The sequence below is a fragment of the Garra rufa genome, chromosome 12 (assembly GCF_049309525.1).
Source record: "Garra rufa chromosome 12, GarRuf1.0, whole genome shotgun sequence".
In the NCBI taxonomy this organism is placed as follows: domain Eukaryota; kingdom Metazoa; phylum Chordata; class Actinopteri; order Cypriniformes; family Cyprinidae; genus Garra; species Garra rufa.
This window is the reverse complement of record NC_133372.1, coordinates 35,058,375-35,077,900: the sequence shown is the minus strand read 5'-3', so window position 1 is coordinate 35,077,900 and position 19,526 is coordinate 35,058,375.

The window sequence follows — 19,526 nt, the reverse complement described above, 5'->3', positions numbered from 1 at the left end:
TCATATACCTCATTGATTTTTCAGTGTCTGATATCTTTATAGTAATACGGCTTCTGCCTATTTAATGTTTTATATCTGGGGTCTCTAATAGTGTCATATTTCTTATTGTAGTCATAAAGTATCAATATGATATTGCAAATTATATTTTATAATATTGAGCTTTTAAAATGCCATTGGGCTATGTTGGACCCCAATCACTGGAGTTATACTAGAATATATTTTGAACATAAGCCTGTGATTTACAAAACCGTATTGTTACCTCTGTACAAAAAAAATGTATTATATAAAAGTGTCTAGTCCTGGAGGGCAGAGTTTGCATTTACATTAATAAATTTAGCAGACATGTTTATTCAAAATGTAGCTCCAATCTTAATTAAACAAACCTGAACCAGCTTACAAGGCATGGTGGTGCAGTTTGAATCCAAACTCTGCGGGAAGGTGGGGCCCGCAGGAGCAGAATCAGACACCTCTGGTATTACAGTGTAAATGTCTAATAGGCCAAACCCTGCTGTAAATATGCTCCATAGTTTTATCTTTAGTATGGTAAATAGTTTTTAGAAGAGATGGCTCTTGCTGCTATGCCCTTTCTGTGGTCTACAAGGTTGCTGTAATTATGTATCACCAGGGATTGTTATTATTCATATTTGCTGCCATGAAAAATTGCTTCAGAACCACTTTTCGACCAAATGCAAAGAGCGGCACAAATGAGTAAGTGCCTATCATCCCTACCATCGTCAAACACTCCAGAGGATTCTCTGCCTATCTTCACCCAAAAGAAGGTCAACACATAATAATTGTGCACTCCAAATGGCCTGTTTTATTCATTTGTTTAGTCTGACATCGGAATGTTAAGGATGGATGACATTTGGTGAGTTAAAACAATAAGTGATAGATTGATTGTGAGCTTCATGGACTTTACCGTTCAAATAACATTCATTGGCGTGGAGATGTTGGGAGCCGCAAAGCGATGCACATTATTCTGAGTGCTGAGTTTTAGAAGCCCTTGATAGGGAACACTCCTTTAGGTGGACAAAAGCCTGCCATCAGTGAGCAATGCTAACTGCCTGAAGGCTTCTCAATAAGACACAGCAGCATTATGCTAAGTCTGCTTGGGGAAAAAGAAAAGGAAGGGGAAAGAGAAAGGAGACCGAGAGAAGATTACAATTCTGCTCTGCAGCTGCGCAGAATTAATGCACTCGCGATTGGTTTCAGTTGAGTCAAAGAAGAAAGCCCTTCACCAGGGCTTTGCTCGTATTTCATGTTGTCTCCCTTTGTGGCTGACATCAGTGAAAATTAATGTATTCAGAGATGTCCTGAGTGCTTAGCAAGTGATTGATAAGATGATGCAGCTGAGGAGGTTTAAATGCTACTCAGGGAACAGCTGTAATCCCAAGCACGTAACTTTTATTCCCTCTCTTTTCTGCCCCTCTTTTAAGGGATTAAATGGACGTTATTTATTCCCACTGCATTTCAGTTACGGCATTGGCTGGTGATAATTCTTGCATTAGCGATCCCGGAGTTCATTTATTCCATTTGCGGTGGGGCTGATCTAAATGTGTAAACATGAGGCAGTGTTCTGTGAAACCTCTCACATACGGACTGCTTCTGTTCAGAGAACGACACTCAGATTTGTTTACAGCCTGGTGTTAATTGCATGCGCACTGTAAAAGTTTTTGTGGTGAGTAAATCAGGGGCAGTAGCTCGATCCTGGCTTGTTTTGATACCTGTGTGTTTGGGTTGTATTGATTGCTAGGTCAGCTTTTAGCGGTGGGAAGATAAATGACCGTGAGCGTCGTGCCCTGCAGGTGTTTTAGTCACTGACATGAATGATGCAGATTTTCGCTGATCAATACTAAACCTATGGTGTTTCTGCCCTGTGACCCTGTCAATAACAATTACATTTCAAAATTTGACCCACAGTGGCAGAAAATGGATCTTACCGAGATATAGAGCTCAAAAGCACAATCTATATGTTCAAGTATGAAAAAACAAAGATAAGCTTTACATGCCTGTGAAGATAGCAGGGACATGAAAATGAACAGAAATGCGAGTTGTTTTGATGGCTCTCTGAAAATCATTCTCATGCAAACTCTCAGTTTGGAGTGTGGACAGGTGTGAGTGTGACCTCTGCACTCATGTTTAAAACACAAGAGCTCTCATCTGCACATAAACACTTTAACAGCTTTTGTTAATCGTTTGCCAGATTCACACTTCACTATTCACCACTTTGCTGTTTCTCTTGCAAATTTATCCTAGAGCTCTGTTTAATTTGTTGCTGCAATTTTATTAGATCAGAAGAAAAGCCTAGATTAATTTCCTATAATTAATTAATATCAATAACATTTGTGTATAGTTCTAGCTAAACGGATCACCAAATGAAAATCAAGATTATTTGCATTGTGTATTGTCATAATAAAATAAAAATACTAAAGATTATAAAACAAAATTTGCTTTCCATTAGACTATTTTCAAGAACATATAAATGTATAATTACACTCTAAAAATTGCTGGGTTAAAAACAACCCAACTTGGGTTATTAGGCAACCGAGCACTGGGTAAATACTGGACAAAACACATGCTGGGTTATTTTGACCCAGCTGGTTGGGTTAAATGTTTTTACCCAACATGCTGGGTTGTTTTATTTAAGTAAATTATTGTATAAATATTATTATATTGCTGGCTTAAAATGGGATGGAAATTGAAAATCACACTCAGAATTATAGAGGCAAAAGCAATATCAAAAGATGAACTTTATTATTAAGCAAGAACACCCATGGACAAAAATATAAGACAAACTGAATTTATTTGGGTGAATGCAGGATATTTTACAATATTACATACATTTAACAATTACAACTCATTTAACAAGCATTTTAATAATAAAAATGTAACATTTAAGTTAACATTTAACATTTTAGTAGCATTTTAATTAAGTTTATTTAACAGTTTTCTGTAATCAACTTTCACTAAAATAATGCTAATTCTCATGCCAGTGTGTCGACGAAATCTAAGCCGGTGATGGGCTGCTGTTCGCCGGGGGGAAGTATGAACCTCAGACCCCGCTGCCTTGCGTTTCACTCGTAGATGAAAGATACCGTGACTGACTTCATAACCTGCCCATAAACAGATGGTACTGAGATTAGAGAACATATTTAACATCAAATTCAATTAAATTCAGTATTATAACAAATAAAATCAGTTTACTGTATGTTATGCTAGGCAAAATGATTTTCCATCTTGCGAAACGACTGCTGCTGATGCAGCTGACTGACATCTCGCCCTTGTGCAAAATATAATTTACTGCACAGTAAAGAAATTAAATACAATGTATACAAACCTGTGAACCTCTCTAGCCTGTAAAAGGACTCAAAAAGTCTGCACTCTGACTGTATCTCAGCACCTGGATAAAAATATTACAAATAACCCAATGTAATGACCCAACAAGCTGAACCCAACATTTGGGTTAAAAAAACAAACAAACAAAAAAAAAAAAAACGTCTCCAGGTTACGTATGTAACCATGGTTCCCTGAGAAGGGAACGAGACACCGCGTCCCCTAGGGGTCGCTATTGGGGAACGCTGCAGCGTGACTCGTGTCTGAAGAATGCATATAGAAAAACTCCATGAAATGGCCGGCGACAGCGTATGACGTCACCGCTGCGCGCACGTCGCTGCTGGTGCGTCACTACCAGGCGACACAGTATAAAGAGTCGCCGAAGTAAACATACACCCGCTTCACTGTCTGAAGCTTCTCGTCCGAGGCATGGTAAAAAGCGTAGGGGACGCGGTGTCTCGTTCCCTTCTCAGGGAACCATGGTTACATACGTAACCTAGAGACGTTCCCTTCCGAGGGAACTCTCACCGCGTCCCCTAGGGGTCGCTATTGGGGAACGGTATACCCACGTCTCCATGCTGAGGGGAGTGCATAGTAGCGAGCACTAAGTGTAAATTCTGTGAAGAATTATCCCTATAGGACGAGGTGACAGCTGTCAGAACTTAACCTCCCCGGCCAAAGCCTGAACTGTTACTCACTTACCTGAATGGGTCAAAGGACCCAGAGCACAGCTCAGGTTGGAATCGGAGATTCCTTCAGAGGAACGGCTAAGTTAATACTTAGACTTAACTAGAACAGGAACTGCCAGTACTACTGAGTCTAGTTCCCTCAGTGAACTGACTCAGAAATAGCGACTAACAGGCCTGTCCCAAGACAGAGACCGTTCTAGCAGGGGTTATCCTCAGATAACGCACCCTGGATAACACATGGTCAGGAGATATCTAAGGTGATATCGAGTGAAGTTGGGCCCAGGGAGACCGGGGTTTTAAACCAACTCAAAAAATGGGAACGAGGACCGCGTAACCCATACCATATAGGATTTTAGAAAATAACCCAAAAACTTGGTGGGAACTTACCACTTATGTGGATTTTAGGAAGTGCACAAGGATTGTGTGCGCACTTACCACTATTGTGGATTTCAGAAAGTGCCCAGGGTTTAGCGTGGGACACTACCCTAGTAAAATGGGATTTGGAGACTGTGTTTTCCCCCATTTGGGGGTTTCATTATGGAGCTACTGACCATCATGATAGTGGACGCAGACAGCGGACAGACCCCTAACCCCGACTTGCAGGGAGGAACATCCGTCCTTAAAAGTCATACTCTGAAGGGACCCTTAGTGTGAAGGGGAGCATACTAATGCCAGTCCACATGGATGCTTACTAGGAGAAAGTGGTGCTCAAGAATTACCCTTCATTAGAAGGGGGAGCATACTCATCCCACTAGGAGCCGTGCTCTAAAACGGGACCCTTGCGAAGGGGAGCGAACGTGCTCAAATCAGGACCTTGAGAAAAGATAGTGGTTATTTCTTCCTTAGTCAAGGGAGAAAAATTCACCATGCGGCAGTGGCGCTGCTTTGAGGGAACCTTGAAAAGGTGAGCTGCTAACAGCCTGAAGAGGCTTCAATCGTAGGAGCCTTCGCTTCTAGCACGTTAAGGGTAGGCTTCAAAACCCTGAGAAACAGGGAGAAATGCCAACACCCGCCAGAAGGTGGTGCTCTAGTAGGACCCTTTCTGCAGAAAGGGGAGCAGCCAAAGTCATTTCAAGGTCCTGAAAAGGGGGAACTCCTAGTTAGTCATAAAGCCTGAAGGGGAGGTGACACTCGACCCGGAAGTCAGGTGCAGACAGGCTCCTAACCCTGATTAACAGAGAGGAAAACCCGCCTGCCAGGAGGCAGCGCCCGGATTTCAACCTTCTTCAGAAGGGGAGCTTACTCCTCCTGCCAGGAGCAGCGCTCTTAAGTGGAACCCTTTCTCAAAAGGGGAGCAATCATACTTGACTCAGGAAGCCTGATGACAGATTCTGCCCAACCAAAGGGGAATTTGTCCATACGACAGTGGTGCTACTGACGAACCTTGAATTAAGGTGAGCTGCTGTCGTTGAAGAGCTCTGAGAGGACCCTTTCCGCGGAAAGGGGAGCTACTAAAGTTACATCAAGTTCCTGAGAAAGGAGCTCCTGGATAATCATGGGGACAGACTCCTAACCCTGAAGGCCAGGGAGGAACACCCATCCAGCCGAGGGGGCGCTCATTAGGGACCCTTCCCTTGGGAAGGGGAGAGCCCAGCTTGTGTGTGAGCCCGAAGAGTGAGAATCAGCCTGGACAAGAGGGACAGGCTCCTAACCCAGATGAACCGGGGAGAAAACCTGGCTTGTCAGCGAGAAGCGGTACTCTGAATAAACCCTTTCCGCGGAAAGGGGAGTACTACTTTAGTTACTGGAGAACTGAGAAATTGCTCCTTGGAGACAAAACTCAGGAGGTGCTGGAAAGAACCTTCGGCTGATAAGATCACTTCACAGGATGTAAAGTCCACAGAGAGAGTCTGGAAGAGGGATTCTAAGAAAAAGGTCTGCAAAGGACAATGTTAAACATGCCAAGGGCAATCCTAAGAAAGAAACTTAGGGAGCTTACCTTGAAGAGGACATAAGTCCTATGTCTAACATATGCTGAGAGGGTGGTTTACCGCACGACCTGTGGCGTGGATAGGACGAACACTGCCGTAACCATAATCCGTAGGATCAGAGGGGGAGCATCCGCCGTGGACTCGTCATGTTTTTCTCTGGGAAGCAAAAGCACAACACACAGGCCTGAGACAGTATTAAGTTCCTTTTCTTTATTAAAAGAAAAAATGGATCGTACTCACCCATGAGTGACCTGCATTTAACTCAAACTTGAACAAAAACCTGTTTAAGGAGTTAAAATCCAGACCATCGGTAATGGAGGTTCTTATAGGACATAAGAACCGCTACGTCCAGGGGGCTCATGTTGTAGGACTCAGACCTGGGCCTTCATGGAGTAAAGGACTTAAAGGCAGTGATCTACTTAGTCCAAGTCACATAAATCCAGAAAGGCCAATGAGCCTGGGAAAACTAACAGATCAGTAAAAGACCTCCGGTTAGTCCTCCTAAAAGCAGCCCAAACCGGCAGAGTGGGCTGTCTACTTAAACCCTAGCAGGGGAGACAGCACCATCTAGGCAAGAGCTTAAAAAGAACTGTTTTTCTCTTTTTTTAAAAAAAAAAACCCCAAAGGGGAGTAATCAGTAAGCCAACACACAGACATCTGCAGATATTTGTGTGTGTAGGAGGGACTACCAAAGGTAAAAAACCGACGAAAGCCTCCAGCCCTAAAGGAGGAAGAAATAACACACAGCTAGCCTCAGACAGCTGTAGTTAATAAGACTGTTCTGCCATAATCATGGTCAAAATAGTCTAGGAAAATATCCCCCTTTTATATATACACATATATATATACACATACACGCATACATAACATGTATATGTATATACATACATACATTCGTATTATGGCAGTAAATTAACTCCACAATCGCGACGCGCAGCCCATATTCGGCTCCCGCAGGAGCTAAACAAACTCCGCCCAGGCGCCAAAATTCCCTCGGGAATAAAACAAGCAAGGAGCCGCAGGCGACGCCGCGAATGCGTCTGTTAATGCCGCGAGAGGCAAACACACTCATGCAAAATGAGGAACAGAGAAACTCACCTCCCTCCTTTGCGACTGCATTTTCACGATAAGCCCATTAGTCCCTCGGCTGCTGGCTGAGCTGTAATTTACCACATCCTTGTAGCAGAGAGTCGTAGCAAGTGGGTATGAGAGCGTGCCTCTCGTTACAAACAAGCAATAAATGCACCGATTGCATTCTACTCTCTCAAGAGCTAATCTTGCTTGCGTTCTCCCCTCACAGCTCGGGCAGTGTGAAAGTGCGGGTATCAGATTACCACACACGTCACAAGCAGGCCTCCGGTGAGAGAATATGCACTCCTAGACAAAGAGAAGGCTGAAGACAGCGAAGAGGGTGTATGTTTACTTCAGCGACTCTTTATACTGTGTCGCCCGGTAGTGACGCACCAGCAGCGACGTGCGCGCCACGGTGACGTCATACGCTGTCGCCGGCCATTTCATGGAGTTTTATATGCATTCTTCAGACACGAGTCACGCTGCAGCGTTCCCCAATAGCGACCCCTAGGGGACGCAGTGAGAGTTCCCTCGGAAGGGAACTGCATTTTTTAGACTGCACAAAAACGTCTAAGGTTACGTATGTAACCCTGGTTCCCTATCAGTCGGTCTCTTCGACGTCTCGTCGAGACCGACGAATTGGGATCTTGCCTAGAGAGACCAATCTACTTCGTGTGTATACAAACGATCCAATGAATATTGGCATGCATGATTGCAGCCAGCTGCAGCTGATCACAGCGTGAGCATATAATGCGCAGCAGGTGCCATGCATAGACAAGCTTTCGCTTCGGAGCCGGACCAGTCTGCTGAAAGACAAGTCATCGAAGCTGTTTTTTCAAAAAACCAACGTCTCTTTTTTCTTTTTGTGTTGGTGGCACGGCGCTTCAGCGGCGGTGGTCTTCCGTGTCGAGTGGAAGCACACAGCTGGTTTGCACCACCCACCTTCTGTGTTGCTGCGGCAATCTCCCCTGTGTGCTTCAGCACTAAAAGAGCAAATTCCCTAAAAGAGCGAATTTCAAAAGAGCTCCACGGGTGAACATCTTTATTAAGACGAGGCATTTACATCATGCCTTTTTCCCCGTGCGTTTCTGGATGCGGCTGTTACCTGGCGCCGGGCGATGGCCATGATCGCTGAGGCGGCGTTCGTGGATGAGTCATGCCCCCATTGTGGGAGGATGACCATCACGGAGTTGCGGACCAGACTCCGCTTCCTTCAAAGGGGCGGGGTTCCAGTCCCTCTGCCCCGATCGAACGTTCCACCCGGCAAACGCTGGGGGGGGGCGTGACATCTGGAAGCAGGGGGCTGGCCGGTCTGACAGTGATGGTGAGGAATTCCCCGCCGCCCCAACCGGCGGGGGTTCCTCCTTCCACCGACACTCCGTTGCCACTGGAGCTTCCGGGAGAGTGGGCTGGGCCTCCTCTAGGGGTACCGCCTGTTACTTTTGGGGCTCCCCCCGACGACCGGATGTCAGTCGCGGCATCGGAGGGAGAGCCAGACTTCTCTGGGGAGGATGACGGCACACTGTCATCCGCTGGGCGGTCAGCGGTGCCGGATACCGTCCCGGAGATGATGGCTATGCTTGCCCGGGCCGCCGAGAGGGTAGGGCTTGAATGGTCGCGGAGTCGGCCCTTGTTCCTCTCAGAGAACAGGGCATTCGCATTCTCAACTACCTCGATGACTGGCTTATTCTAGCACAGTGTCGGGACCAACTATGTGAACACAGCAAACTCTCTCCAACACAGAGAATCTCTTTTCTCGGTATGGAACTAGACTTGGTCAGCCAGACAGCATGCCTCACACAGGAACGTGCTCAGTCGGTGTTGAACTGCCTGGATACGTTCAAGAGCAGGACGGCGGTCCCACTGAAACAGTTTCAGAGGCTCCTGGGGCATATGGCGGCAGCAGCAGCGGCAGCTACACCGCTAGGGCTGCTCCATATGAGACCGCTTCAACACTGGCTTCATGGCTGAGTCCCGAGAAGGGCGTGGCTACGCGGTGCTTACCGGGTTCAAATAACACCAGCTTGCCGCCAGACCTTCATCCCGTGGTCAGACCTCTCATTCCTACGGGCAGGAGTACCCATGGAACAGGTCTCCAGGCATGCTGTGGTACACACGGATGCCTCCACCACCGGTTGGGGAGCCACGTACGATGGACAGGCAGTTTCGGGGGTTTGGACGGGCCCCCAGCTAACTTGGCACATCAACTGCTTCGAGTTGCTTGCAGTACATCTCGCCCTGCTCCGACTCAAGGGGCACCTACGAGGCAAGCACGTGCTGGTCCGTACGGACAACATTGCGACTGTTGCATACATCAACCGGCAAGGCGGTCTACGCTCCCGGCGCATGTCACAACTCGCCCGTCATCTCCTCCTGTGGAGTCAGGAGCATCTGAGGTCGCTTCGTGCCATTCACATTCCCAGGTTGCTCAACCGTGCGGCTGACGAGCTCTCACGAGCTGCGCTTCCTGGAGAGTGGAGACTCCACCCCCAGTCGGTTCAGCTGACTTGGAGACGCTTCGGCGAGGCTCAGGTAGATCTGTTTGCCTCCCCGGAGATGGCCCACTGTCAGTTCTTCTTCTCCCTGACCGAGGGAACACTCGGCACGGACGCACTGGCATGCAGCTGCCCGCGGGGCCTTTGCAAATATGTGTTTCCCCCAGTGAGCCTTCTCGCACAGACACTGTGCAAGATCAGGGAGGACGAGGAGCAGGTCCTTCTGGTAGCCCCTTATTGGCTCACTCGGACCTGGTTCCCCAAACTTACGCTCCTCGCGACAGCCCCTCCCTGGCAAATTCCTCTGAGGAAGGATCTTCTAACTCAGAGACGGGGCACCCTATTGCACCCGCATCCAGACCTCTGGAAATTACATGTCTGGTCCCTGGACGGGACGCGGAGGTTCTAAGTGACCTACCCCATGCCTACGAGACAGAGTCGTGCTTTCCTTTTTGCAGCAAGGGTTGGAGTGTAGGCTGTCCCCCTCAACCCTTAAAGTCTATGTGGCTGCTATTTCTGCTAACCACGACCTCATAGAAGGAAGGTCGGTAGGGAAGCACGACCTGGTCACCAGGTTTCTTAGGGGCGCCAGAAGGTTAAATCCTACTAGGCTCCCCTCTGTGCCCTCTTGGGACCTGTCTCTAGTGCTCACAGCGCTACAGCAGGCTCCCTTAATTATGCTCAGCTCCCTCAACAGCCTGCACAACAGTGGAGTCTCTGGAGAGTGGAGGCTTCAGCAAGAAAACTCTCAATTGAGAGGGAGCCTAATGACACTCAATCCTACTAACAGTGCTACCTGGATTGGAGTTGGAAAAACTAGAGGTTTTAGAACCAGCTCAAGGATGGGAACGAAGGGATTTCCCTGCGTAACCCACACCGTATAGGTTTTCAGGAAAGGACCCAACGCTCGGAGGGAACTTTACCACTAACGTGGATTTCAGAAAGTGCTTAAAGACTCGCTTGTGCACTTACCACTCATGTGGATTTAAAGGAGTGCTCAAAGGCTTGCTTAAGTACTCACCACTTATCGTGGATTTAAAGAGGTGCCCAAGCTCAGCATGGGAACCTATGTTTACAAAGGTAGCAGTTTGCTCACAAGCTTAGGCCTGAATTTCTGGAGAGCAGAGGCTTAAACAGAAACACTCAAACGAGAGGGAGCCTGGCGATGCTCGATCCAAATGGGAAAGCTCTCAAGAGTGGAGGTCTCAGCATGATGACCCTCAATTGAGGGGAAACCTGGCTACACTCAACGCTAGGAAGTACCAAACTCACATAAGAGTCTACATGAAGGACTCTGTAGAGTGGAGGCTTCATGGAATGAATCTCTAAAGAGAGAAAGCTAAAAACAGCCTACATGAACTACCTGAGTGGAGCTCTGCAGAGCGAAGGCTGCAGCTAGACAATTCTCAAATGAGAACCTTGGCAGAGGGGCTTTAGCACAATACCAAGAATAGTTAGCGAGGCCTCAACAGGGCCTACCAGCTTTTACATTGTGAGAATGGGTCTAAAATGAGCTCTTAAGAGTGAAGGTCTTAGCACAATGACTCTCGGACCGAGAGGAGACCTGAATACACAGTGCTACCGAGAATGGAGTTGGGAAAACCAAGGTTATGACCAACTCGAGGATGGGAACGAAGGAACCGTTTAACCCATACCGTATAGGTTTCAGAAAAGAACCCAACACTTGGAGGGAACTCACCACCATGTGGATTTTAGGAAGTGCTCAGAGACTCGCTTGTGCACTTACCACTGAATGTGGATTTGAGGGTGTGCCCAAGCTCAGCGTGGGCCAACACCATATTAATATCTCATGACGGTAGCAGTGCTCACAGTAGACCTATGCACTAGAAGCGGAGCTTATGGAGAGTGACTCTATGAAAGACTCTCTGAAACGAGAGGAAGCCTGACGACACTCAATCCTAGGTGGAGAGCTCTCACGAGTGGAGGTCTCTAAAATGACTCTCAAGTGAGAGGAGACCTAGCTACACTCAACACTAAAAGCAGTTAGTGAAGCTAAAAACAGCCTACATGAACTACCTGAGTGGAGCTCTGCAGAGCGAAGGCTGCAGCTAGACAATTCTCATACGAGAAATAAGTCTAACAGCTCTCAGTCTAGGCTATAAGAAAGACTGTGAGAGCAAAAAGGTCTCAGCATAATGACTCTCAGGCCAGAGGAGACCTATTCAGCAGCACTTAAGAGTGGAGGCTTCAGCAGAAAGACTCTCTAAATCGAGAGGAGGCCTAACAACACTCCGACCAACTCGCTCTGAAAGGGGAAACTCCTAAGAGTGGAGGTCTCACTTGTATGTGTATGAATACTCAAAGGGAAGGGACCTGACTACACTCGACACCTAGAGGCAGTTAATTATGCTCAGCAAAAATAAACCTCCTCAGTGGCGTTTCGGAGAGCAGAGGCTTCAGCAGAGTGATTCTCAACTTGAAGATGAGAAAGCGCTTCTCTTTCTTCCCGATGCCCGCCTTAGATCTGTGGCGTGGCGCAGCTCAGCTACCTCCTCAGAGTTTTCCTAAAAGAACCCCGGTCTAAATCCTTCAGCAGACCAGCCTGGTACGCTTGCAACACTGCCACTGCGTGCAAGGCAGCACCAGCCTGACCCGCTGCCATGTATGCCCTCAGCGGTAAGCGTCTCCTCAACATGGGGCATCGACCACATCCACGCTCACACACCCACTCGACATCAGCATAACTAACATGCTGATGTCGGTAAATGCGGGCTGAATATGGTTTATCCCAATAAACCCTCTTCACCCAAACACATAACACACAGGTCATGCGCGTCATCAGGTGTCAGATTTTTCTGACATGGATCTCCGCACACTTCCTGAAATGTTTTCACTCTAGGCATCGTCATTCTACTCACGCTTAGAACAAGGAGTCTGAAGACAAAAAGATGGTTGATGTATTCACAGGCACCCGTTTTATACTGTTAGGTGCCTTGTTAATGACGTCATAGGCTGGCGCTGGCCAATGTCAAGTTCATTGTCGTTGTTCTATTGCATGTTCAGACCCGGTCACGCTGGAGGCAGTTCCCAAAGTGTCCACCAGGACACTCCGGAAGGGAACTACGCAGCACCTGGATCAAAATATTAGAATATGTTCTTTGGAAAAATCCTTCAGGACCCACAAATTCTTTGGTTTTTCAGCATTATTGTGAATTTGAACCCTTTCCAACAATGACTGTATGAAGTTGAGATCCATCTTTTTACGCCAAGGACAACTAAGGGACTCGTATGCAACTATTACAGAAGGTTCAAACGCTCACTGATGCTTCAGAAGGAAACACAATGCATTAAGAGCTGGGGGTGTAAACTTTTGAACAGAATGAAGATGTGTACATTTTTCCATTTTGCCTAAATATCACTTTTTTTCTATTTAGTACTGCCCTTCAGAAGCTACAGAAGATACTTGCATGTTTATATATTACAAGTAATTATAAACATTTGTTAAAAACTTCTTAAAGGATTTGCTTACTTGTGGATTATTGTTTTTTATCAGCTGTTTGGACTCATTTTATGGTACCCATTCACTGTAGTATTTCTTTTACACTTTTTATTCTGTTATTCTGTTCTATATAACATAATAATATTTATTGGTTATACAATTGCTGCATGGCCACTTTACTCATTTGATTTGCATAGGGTTATGTTAAATAATCACAATTATTTAAATTATTCAAATAATAATAATAATAATAATAATAATAATAATAAAAATCAGCAATGTTATTCTTTCATAAAGGATGGTGATATGAGACTGTGCGATAGCTAATCATCTTATGCATGGTGGTAACGGTCTTCCTGTAACGTGTGAAACTTTCCCAACATACTCCATAGACTTGGACAGTCATATGAGAATAGCATGCAAAGTTGCATATGCAAATGTTTCACGAATGCAGAGCTAGTGAAATATTAACTACTCCCACATTGTCATGGCGATGGATATGATCCCACTGGAGTGAGCGAGTCATATCGGCTTCTTTTCTTTTGTTCTTATCTGCAGTCTACATACTTCCAGTGCATGTCTGTCTTTTAGGGTATAAAATGGTGATATGTAAAACAGCTTTCATGAGTGAGTGGGTGAGAAGGAGGGGGCTAAATCTCTCATGATATGTAGTTTGTTCTTATCGTCAAATTATAGTATTGAACCTAGCTGAAGCTGTGCATCTGACACAGAGCGTTGTTTTGTTTACGTCTGTGGAGAGAACGGATGCCAGAGTGGATTTTCCTCGCTATGCCCTTTGAGCATAACAAAGTAAAGGGCATGAGAGGAAGGACACGTTCATTTCAGGGACAGAATAACAAGGCTAGATGAATGCTGCTGCGTCTTCAGAACACTGCATCTCTCTTCAGTAAATGCATTTCTTTGTAGAGCCTATTCAGCTTGGTTCAGAAAACCAACGGCATCATAGCAACAGGCCCATGGATGGCAGATGAGAGGAGAGAGAACAATCGATGGCAGACACAAAGCTGGGTGCATAGACTAAGTTTGCTTTTCACAGGCAGCCTGAGAGAAGTGAGTGTGAGGTTAGCAGGGACCTGTTGTGAAAAAAATAACCCATTCAGGTGTCTTTCTACGAATGTCAAAGACGAGCTATTTTAACACATCACGCTTTGCGCTCAGCTTTGTTAGAACTGACCTGTTCAACTTTCTCATGAGTGTACATCTTGTAACTGAAAGGTTTTAATATATATATATATATATATATATTTATTTATTTTTTTTAATTTGCTGTGACGCATTGAAGACTCTAAAAGGGATAGTTCACCCAAAATGAAAATTCTGTTATTAATTACTCACCCTCATGTCGTTCCAAACCCGTAAGACCTTTGTTCATCTTTGGAACACGAAGTAAGATATTTTTGATGACGCAACGCATCCAGTTTCTACATTGGAATGCTGGCTTTCGTCTCAACAGCACCACATGCATGCATCTTTTCTTTGCGCACAAAAAGTATTCTCATAGCTTCATAAAACTACAGTTGAACATGTATCTAGTGGACTATTTTATCATTGTCTTTATTACCTTTCTGGGTCTTGACATGTTTTTGTTGCTGTCTATGCAGGGTCAGAGAGCTCTCGAATTTAATCAAAAATATCTTAATTTGTATTCTGAAGAGTAACAAAGGTCTTACAGGTTTGGAACGACATGCGGGTGAGTAATAATGAGAACATTTTCATTTTTGGGGTAAACTATCTCTTTAGAAGGATAGTTGGCAGAAAAATTTAAATTAATTGACAAACAAAATCGGTAATTGTGGCAATCTCAAATCTGTGTAAAGTGGATGGGCTCAAACTGTAAATTCATCAGATTACATGAGAAGCCACTTTAAGATGTAATTCTGCTCAAAAAAAGTTGAAAGACAATATTCAGTGGTTGAAAATTGCCCCAGCACTGGGAGACAAAGAAACATATTGCGATTTTGTATATTTGTTGATATTACTCTCGGCAAGCTCTGATTTCTGAGAGATACATGGAAACAGCAACACTGCTTTTTGATTTGTGCTCATTTCACTCATAGAGTTTACATTTATTCACTTCACATGCTCATTATTGCATAGAGATTTTAGAGGGTTATGTATAATATCGTGCTATCCTCTGACTCAACCTGATTTCAACCAAACACAATGACATTGTCTGCTGAATATTTTTCCTATTATTTGGTAGAATTTGTTATTCGTTTTGAAGCCTTTATCCATGCCTTTCCAAATAAGGTATTTGCCTTTGGGCACATCCCTATTACTCACCCTCATGTTGTTCCAAACCTGTAAAACTTTCTTTCTTCTGTGAAGTACAAAAGAAGATGTTTTGAAAAATGCCTGGGTCTTGGGTGAAAAATTTCTCTTTTTTGTCCGTACATTAGAAGCCAAAGGGTTCTTTGACCCCATTTTCTTTCCTTGTATGAACAAAAATATTCTTCATAGACAGTCACAGACACAAGAGTAAATTATGCCAGAATTTAATTTTGTGTTTATTTTTCAGGGTTGATTAAAGCAAAAAACAAGGCCGTTCGTTTAAAAGCTCCATAATGCTGTTCCCGAGCATCTTGATCGTTTATGTCATTAGTCCTTCTTTTCACAGAGGAATAATCCTAAATGATTTGGGCTTATTGGGTCATACAGTATTGTGTGTACAGAGGGGGTAGTTTTACCTTACAAAGACACAGCTGCTTTCAGAGACCCTTTTTAGGAATTATGAGTCAAAATGGCCTCTCTAAAGGCACTACAAGTGCATAACGGTTCTCTTCAGCTGTTACCCAGCAACAGAGAGTGATAAGAGCACACTGTCCATTTAGAATGACTGAACAGAGCATATAGTGAGCAGAATGTACACGGTTATTGATAATTCATGTAACCCTTTGGCGTATATGCTGAAACTGTTGCTCCAAGCAGAGCACCGTTGTTGTAAAGCACAACGGCTCAAACGAGAGCTCTTGACACAGCCTAGGGATTTGTTGTAAGCCATTGCATATTCACAGAATCAACTCAAGGTTTTTATCCATCCTCATACAAAGTCTGGGTAACAAAGGCAGGCTGAGCCTCCCTGCTTTGAAGCCTGTTTCATTTAGTGCCATTCTTCAGCCGCCGCACGCGTCGTCCATTTAAATGCACTGGTATTGTTCTCCGCAATGTCAGCTGCATTTTGATCAGGGTCATGATGCAAAATATTTTCTCATCTGAAAGCTGCCCAATAGGTGAAACAAACAAAACAAGAGTGTAAAAAATGAGGAGACGGTTGCTGTCGTGTTGTGAAACCTCATGCTAGGGCCTGTTTTGCATTTTAATTAGTTTCTTTTTGCGCTATGTGAACTCATGTTTTAGTAGGATGCATTTTCGACATGAACATTTCGCATGTTCTTTTTAAATCTTTATATTTTTGGATTCTGGCATGTATGATATCTCATCTTGAATTTTCTTTCTTTTTGTGAACTTTTTGGCTTTTCATATCCTTTGATTGTAATACTATGGAAGCCATTAGTCAAATGATCGGTAGAGCCACAAATGATTTCTCTTTATGCCCCATTCCAGTGTTTCAGACCAGTGGGCGCCTAACTGTACCCAGAACTCTCCACAAGAGAGAAATTTCTCCCACTGAGTGTTGAGGTTGTGCCAGCATAATTAGTCCCCCATGCACTCTCCTCCAGCTTGAGTGAGACATGCAAGAGACTTTCTTTGTTGCTTATAGTGGTTGAGCATTAGCCCCGGAAAAGAATGCAACAAAGGCTTTATTTATTTATTTAGCAAGAGATATTTTAAAGTAGATGAAGCTTGCTTTTTGGATTTAAGAGAAACTGGTCCAAGTTCCCGGTACTAAAAGATGGAGCTGGTGAGTAAAGCAATTACATCCTCATGGATGTCTCCCCATCAACTTGGCAAATCTCCAATCCAGTTAGTCTTGCACTGTCCTAAAAATGAATGATTTTCATGCTGTGCATATTCTGCTTTTGTTTCTGCATAGTTAGTTTAACAAAAACAGTTATGGGTTGTTCATTTATTAGATAAAAGAGCATCGTTTTTAAAACCCAGTCATGATCAACTTAACAAAAACTGAAATTTGATAGCAGGGTTGAATAGCATTGTTATTTTTCAGTATCTGTTTTTGAAACTATAAAAAAAATTACTGATGAATCTAAAAAAAAGTTGACTACAAGGTAAGAAAGTGACAATGTGACATTAGTTTGTATAATCATCATCATTATGAACATAATTTCTGTCATCTATCTTCAGTGCTAATATCATCATCATGATCTTGACACATGTTGTTAATGTCATGGCCAGAACAGAGATATAAGTAAGTAAAAATGTGAAAAGACTAGTGATATAGCGGCCGTTAAGCATGTGTGTGAGGGAGTCATCCTGTGAAAGGGGATATGATGTGACCCTCGGCGTGTCTGGATGAGAATGGATTTGAGTATATGATATTGGATGGCAGCTCTCAGGTGCTTAGGTATAGTCTGTCAGCCTTGATGAATGAGACCGTATATTCCTCTTGGAAATGCTTGAAACACTAGACCAGATCACCAGATTACTAGCAGTCTGTTTCAGGTCTGTTTTCCCACCTGCTGCTAAAACCATCACAGATATCTGGTAATTTTGCACCATCGTGTTGACGATAAACACACAGACTATGTTTTGGTGTTTGTCTTTACAAACACATTTGTGTGATACTGGCAGTGCTGTGAACATCTGCGATGCTCAAAAAGAACTCTAAAATGCATCATTTTGACAAATAAATAAATATTACAAGCACTTCATTGTTTTGGTGCTGTAAAACAAGTCTCTAACTACCTCTCAAAGTAGAACTCTCATCGACTGTTTAGTCTCTAGACAATATGCAGCCCTGAAAATACAGTTGGATCTGAGTGGTCCTTAATGGGACACATATTTAAAGGTTTTGAAAAACCCACTTCTCATCTGCCGCTGTAATGTCCACCAATCTGTTTTGTTTTCAAGTCCGGTCAGGTTATTTGTTACCTTAAGTGACTCATGCACTCATGCAATCTCTCTCATTCCCAAATGAAAGGACGAATGTGTTTCTGGGAAGCTGTGAATCTGGTTGATACAATCATCTGGAAATCAAAGTTGGTCTGATAGTGGCTTGCATATCGTGAAATTCCAGATTGATAGCACAATGGACGTCCGGATGACCACTAAAACACATGCAGCATGTTGCAAACAGCACACTTATGTTTCCCTTCTGCTGTGTTCTGTTTTCCAGTCTTTTCCTGCATATCACCGTTTTTTTTTCTCATCTGTACAAATGCATCTGTAACTATTCTGTCTTGTAATCCCATATTCAGTAATAACTTTGCATAGCAAAAATCATTAGAAATGTGTGTGTGATCTTCAGTGTTTAATATGCCTTTAAGGTCCCTGAAGACAATGTAGGAAAAAAAAAATCATTCAATCTTATAACTTGGTTTCCCCTGAATTGGAAAAAAAAAAATGAAATTGATTAGTATCCTGACAGGTGGGGATGAATTTGCCATCTAACATCAAAGAATAGATTAAGCATACTTCCCTCTCAAATTACATTCACATATTTCAAATATGTATGAGGAACATTATGCCTTACGAGATTATTTTTCACACTGACCTCATTGCCTTTGCTCACACCCAATCTCATTTGGGCTGAAAAGTGAAATTGAGTTGTTGGATGAATCAACCTCATTGTGGGACACACAATGGTCGATTCTGGGCAACATCAAACTGCCAAATCAATCCACAAAGTATCTTGGATTATGGCAGTAAGCACAGAGTATACCAAACAAGACATGAAACACTTCAGAAGTTCCAGCATATGGATTCGTAATAATGTTTACTGCTTTAAATAATTAAAAGGTTGTTGATTCCAGTTTGGGAGTATTTTTTTCTGTAGTCTGAGCTAGATAGTTATATACAACATTAGCTTGCAGGTAAAGTTTGAGTTGCCGGTTAGAGGTCAGTCTATGGACTCAACGTCTTTGAGCAAATGTGGACCCATGTAAAGATGGATAGAGGCCCCAGAGACCTGGAAGCCTCTTAGCTGGATGTTCCTGACAGCACAGTCCTCTCCTGTAACCTTGTTCTCTCATCTGCACTCAAGCGAGCCTCCATGGCAGAAGAGTTTTAATGACCCATGCCACTTTAGAGGCCGCGCGGCCCGCTATAAGGTGGAGATCAAAAGGCCAGGGTTTACCTGTTTCTCCCCCTCTTTTCTTTGTTGTGGGATGAAAATTTCGACAGATATCAGAACGAGATCAAAGCATCGCTGTCTGCTCATTTACTTTGGTTGAATTTGGAGCATATGAGGGAGAACAGCATTATAAATGGTGCTCAAAGGCAACTGCTGGGAAGTGAAATCCCTGCGCTCCCGAAACAGAATCAAACCTGTATGCAATGCCAGATTGTTTTTGAATCATGAACAGCATTTTTTTTTTTTTTTTTTTTTTTTTAATCTGGGCGCCCCTTTTAATACCTGTATTACTGACTCAATTTTAGACAGAAATGT